General features: G+C 37.2%; 1 pseudogene; it reads left to right on the forward strand.

Annotated features, from left to right (window-relative positions):
- The first annotated feature begins 3,644 nt into the window (after positions 1-3,644).
- On the forward strand, positions 3,645-5,805 carry LOC131354933 (NXPE family member 3-like; annotated as a pseudogene).
- The last annotated feature ends 314 nt before the right edge of the window (positions 5,806-6,119 follow it).

Raw genomic sequence — 6,119 nt, forward strand, 5'->3', positions numbered from 1 at the left:
TGCATCAAGTATAAACCCCTCTGCTTAGAGCTGGTCTGTATCACACCATACCTGTGTGGCAAATTCACCATACAGGATGAATAATCAAAACTCTGCACAGACAGTAACCAACACTGGGGACACTGGTGCTGTGAGACTGCAAGGCTACTTACCATGCATCTGTGGCACCCATGTTCATAGATGTATTTATTTGTTTGTTTGTTGGTCGGTTTATTGGTTTATTTACTTTTATGTGCAAAGCACTTATTTTTATATTATTAATGTAGTAATTATTATTATTATATTATATAATATACACTGTTCAGCTATAACATTAAGACCATTTGGCTAATATTGTGTTGCTTCCCCTTTTGCTGCCAAAACAACCCTGACTAGTCGGGACATGGACTCCACAAAATCCCTAAAGGTGTTAAGTGGTATCTAGAACCAAGATGTTAGGTCCTTTAAGTCCTCTACGTTGTGAGGTGGGACCTCCCATGGATTGGACTTGTTTGTTTAGCACATCCAACAGATGCTTGATTAGATTGAGATCTGGGGAATTTGAAGGCTAAGTCAACACCTCAAACTCATTGTTGTGGTCATCAATCCATTCCTGAACCATTTTTGTTTTATGCCATGGCACATTATCCTGCTGAAAGAGACCACAGCCATCAGGGAATACCGTTTCCATGAAAGGGTGTACATGGTCTGCACGAATGCTTAGATAGGTGGTACGTGACAAAGTAATATCTACATGGATGGCAGGACCCAAGGTTTTCCAGCAAAACATCGCCCAAAGCATGACACTGCCTCCGCTGGCTTGCCTTCTTCTCATAGTGCATCCTGTGGCCATGTGTTCCCCAGGTAAGCGACGCGCACACACACCCGGCCATCCATGTGATTTGAAAGAATATGTTGTTCATCAGACCAGGCCATCTTCTACAATTGCTCTTTGGTCCAGTTCTAATGCTCACATGCCCATTGTTGGCACCTTCAGTGGTGCACAGGGGTCAGCATGGGCTCCCTGACTGGTCTGCGGCTATGCAGCCCCATATGCAGCAAACTGTGATGCACTGTGTATTCTGACATCTTTTTATCAGAACCAGTATTTACTTCTTCAGCAATTTGAGCAACAGTAGCTTGTCTGTTCTACCGGACCACATGGGCCAGCCTTCACTCCCCACGTGCATCAATGAGCCTTGGCCACCCATGACCCTGTCACCGGTTCATTCCTGTTTCTTCTTTGGACCACTTTTGATAGATACTGACCACTGCAGACCAGGGAACACCCCACAATACCTGCAGTTTTGGAGATGCTCTGATCCAGTGGTCAAACTTGCTCAAATCCTACGCTTGCCCATTTTTCCTAATATGTCCCACCCACTAACAGGGGCCATGATGAGGAGATAATCAGTGTTATTCACTTCACCTGTCGGTGGTCATAATGTTATGACTGAATGATGTATAATAATAATACTAATAATAACAATAATAATAACAACAACAATGCTACCATATAATAATAATAATAATAATAATAATAATAATAATAATAATAATAATAATAATAATAATAATAATAATAGGTTGTTCAAATTTCATTTTTTGCTTATTTGCAGATGGCTAACTGACACCGTGTGTTGTGACCGTTGCACCGAGTCATGGATGGACACATACCCAGATTGTCGCTTATCTTTGTTCTATTGGCAGTAGTAGGATTTATACTACTCATTAGCAACATCACATCTCTGGAGGTGATTATAACTCATTCAGAGTCAAAGATATATAAATTAGTGTATAAAACATCCTAGTTGAACAGATGTATAACCCACAGATAATATTCCTTCAAATTTTGAGTGAAGATTAAGAATATTGTGTTCATAAATTGCTCTATAATTTTGATCTTCATTGATTATTCCTTCATCAGTTTGCCTTTCTTTTTTTTTCTGCACATCTCTAAATAAGGGTAACTTTCCCTGCTGTAGTGATGCCTTTGGGCATGAGTCACTGGCTCTGAACATATGCCAAGGATATACAGTGTATGTGGCAAGGTATCCTGGTCAAAATGGACTGTAAAGCTCCATCACATGTTTGTGTTGCCTCACTCCTAAATGATTTCTGTGCACAGTTTGAAACATAGAACCACATATTAGTGTAGAAATTCGACCTAAATTCTGAAAATAAAAACCTGACATGAGTTATTAGTTTTTACATGTCAGTTATTAGCAAATTAATAAATTACATATTTTTGTGTACTAATAGTGACTGTTTTATAAATTTTTTGGATTTTGTAACTTTCTTTATCCTACTCACAAAGTCAGTTCAGTCACTATACCAGAGTTCGTCACTATACTAAATGGGGCCGCATATCTCTATATCTGTAGATCAGCACAGAATTATGTGCCAAAGCAGTCTATCATTTTCATTTTCCATACTTTCTACCATTATATCACATATTAATTCAATTCAATTCAATTCAAGAAGCTTTATTGTAATTTCAACCACATATAGCTGACGCAGTACATAGTGAAATGAAACAACGTTTCTCCAGGACCTGGTGCTACATAAACATACAACATAAAGATCAAACACAAGAACAACACAAAGCTAGGACCGAAAGTTCGTCCAAGCCACATAAAGTGTAAAGTGTGCAGCTAGGTGCAAACAAAGCAATGACAAGACTAAAATAATAATAAATATGAAAAAGACAACACAAAAACACAGGACACTTAGCACCGAAAAAAAAGAAAAAGAACGTGCAATGAAATGTAAATGAAATGTAATAAAATGAGATGATGATGAACTTTGAGGCCTGACAACATGTATTGTGCAAAAATACAATATAGCAGCAGTTGAGGTAGTGCAGAATAGAAATAAACATAAATATAAATATAGCAGCAAATGAAAAACACAGGGGATGAGGTAGTGCAAAAAGTATCGAACAATATAAGTTATGTGTGTGAGTGTGTGTGTCCACACAGGTGAGAGAGAGAGAGTGCGGGTGTGTGTATATGTGTGTGAGAGACAGGAATGCGTAATCAGTGCATCAGATTTGTGCTTTAGTTTAATTTCATTGCAGTGTCCTCAATTATGCAAGTGAAAGTAAAATAACTTTTTAAACTAAATACATCACCAAAATATGTTAAGGATTAATTACAAAGTGTACTGCTAGTAATTACTGCTGTTGTGTCTTCAAGACTTTTCCTGATTTGTGTCTACTGCTTTGATTGTGTATTAGCTTCAAATGTGCTCTTTTCACTGTTTACAGGATTTTAATGATCAACTAACATCCACCTTCTACAAAATACAGAGCAGCATCCACCCCTGAGCCCTGGTACTGCTACAAACCCAAAAAGCTAGGCTGTGACACACGAATAAATCATTATAAAGAGGGTTATAGGAAGACCCTCTTAAACAAGAATGAAGCAGAGTTTTTCAAGAGGTAAGATGGCAGCTGGAGTCTATTTGTAAAGATCCTTTTTCCATAGCTTTTTAAATTTGGATTAATTTCCTTGTTATTTGAGAAAACTGGGAAAATCAGGTCCTAAGAAGATTTGCTTTGATTTAATTGCTCTTGCTCTAAATTGATATTTAAAGTTTAAAAAGATATAAATGATAGTAAAATGATGAATAAAAAAATTACCATATTGTTTCAGGGGAGTAAATATCAAAGTTCCTATACCTGCAGTAAACATGGACCATGTGACTGTATTACCTGCAGAAAATAGTAAGATTTTCTTTACACTGCCTTTTCTTTACATCTGATTACACTAAAAATATAAGCTGTAGCCTGGTGAAGAGTAGTACATCAGAAGAAAGCCTGGGCCCCGGTTTAACAACATTTTAGAGTAATTTTTTTTAAATTGTTTTTAAAGTTTTGGAGTTTGTCAAAACGGTGTTCTGTTTCATTCTGACTTTACCTTCATTTATCTTTTTAAACAATATCTGCTGAGGGAGCTGATATTGTACATTGTATATTGTATTGAGGACACTCTGATATTGATTGTCCAGCTCCACTGTCTGACCACAAAAAGCTGGACGAAACCGTAATGTTTTGCTAGAATTTATGTTTCAGGATGTAGATACACAAAAAACTTTATTATTTGACACCATTATTAAATCCATATATGCCAATTAAATAATAATAATGTCTATTTATCATCCACAAAAAGGATGTTTCCCCTTCTAGAGGAAAATGGGGAGGCATTGCTTATATCACAGATCAACCTAAGGAAAAACTGTAACCATTCTGTGGGTACTTGGTGTCATGATGGGATTTTGCATTGCCTTTCTGCCCAGGGCCACATAATTTATTATGCTCTGATGACAGTTCCTAATAACAATTCTTGACCTGAGTAAATGGTGCTAAAATGTCAGCTGTGGTCTGCTAAATTAATTAAGATCCAAGATTTCACACATTTTAAACATTCAACATTCCATAATGACTATTTTATTATTGTTTTTGTTAAATATTAATGCAGTTGTGATTTGCATTTCACTGCTTATTTAAATATGCACACACCCTCAATTAACCACTTATGGCATACAGGCATCATTTTAAAAGGTCCTTTTAAAAATAGACTCCAACATTACAGACCCAAAGCACAAATCCCTCACTTCACATTTAAACATATAGATTGCACTCTGATTTGTCTATATTGTAAGCTATCTTGTGATTAACATTAATATTTTTCCTCCCTTCAAAGATCAAACCAAAGTAGAAAGTACTAACAATGCTGCTGGCTACTACTTTCAAGATACCTGGAGGTCTCTGAGTGGTTCAGCCATCCAGCATTTTACTAACTCATCAGCCATTACAAGTTGTCTTAAAGGGAAGCTTGTGTACATGCATGGAGATTCAACAATACGCCAGTGGTTTGAGTACCTTGCTGATTTTGTTCCTAGTAAGAGCAAGTTTTTCTTTGTGTTTTATCAATTTCTTGTGTAAACACCCTAGTTTTTTATGTTTCTCCAATATGATGCTCACTTTCTCTTCTCCTAGACCTGAAACCATTGAATCTTTACAGCCTTAGGAAGGTAGGACCATTCATGCTTGTGGATGACACTAACAATATTCTAGTGAAGTTTCGCTGCCATGGGACGCCCCTCCGCTGCCCCCCAGTGTACACCTCTGAACTGCACTATGTAGCAAGTGAGATAGACAGGATACAGGGTGGGCCAAACACTGTGTATAAGTGTGTGGTCTCACTTTGGCACTTACCCAATTGAAGCATATATACGGCGGCTACGGCAAATTCGGAAGGCTGTGGTGCGGCTGTTAAACCGTGAGCCAGATACGTTGGTGGTGATCCGCACTCCCAACATGCAGAAGTTTGATCCAGCATATAGCCTGTTCTATAGCAACTGGTTCTGTCTGCAGATTGATACTGTGCTGCGTGGAATGTTCAAAGGACTCAATGTGAAGTTTCTGGATGCCTGGGAAATGATGCTGGCCCACCACCTACCCCAAGACCTACACCCACCCCAACCCATTATTAAAAACATGATTGATGTCATCCTCTCCTATATCTGCCCAGCTGGGAAAACATAAAATGGTGTACAAAACCTTTGTATTTATTAATATGTTAGTAATATAGCTGTGTGAAATGTGTAATAATGGTAATAATGGTTCTGCAAATAACTTTTAAAGTTGATAAAACATGGTAATGTAATTTAAAGTCAGACATTTGAATGCCTACATTTAATATGAGCATTCTGTAAGCAAAATGAGAGAGGAGTGTAATTATGAAACTGTTTCAAACTGTTTAATGTATTGCAATAATGAATTTACAAAAGACACTTTTGGTATGAACAAGTTATTTGATAAGAATGATCAAATATAAGTATTTAAATAAATGATTTTTAAGATCATTTTCATAAATTTGCTTTTACATTTTATCCAGGTTTTCTCCCATGATGGCCAAATTTAGTCTCATGGAGATTTATTTTGTTGCATCTCAGTCAGCATAAAGATTAAACAAGCAATTGATATGGTCCATCCTCACACTGGGGTCCATGTGTTTGATGTGCTTCTGTGACACCACGCTGCTCTCCAGATAGTGAGAGAATCATATGTGATGATTAACTCCCTCTAATGGGGTACTGCCAACCCCTTTCTGGAGATAAGCCTGAAATTCAAT

Source organism: Hemibagrus wyckioides, linkage group LG06 (genome assembly GCF_019097595.1).
Source record: "Hemibagrus wyckioides isolate EC202008001 linkage group LG06, SWU_Hwy_1.0, whole genome shotgun sequence".
Lineage (NCBI taxonomy): Eukaryota > Metazoa > Chordata > Actinopteri > Siluriformes > Bagridae > Hemibagrus > Hemibagrus wyckioides.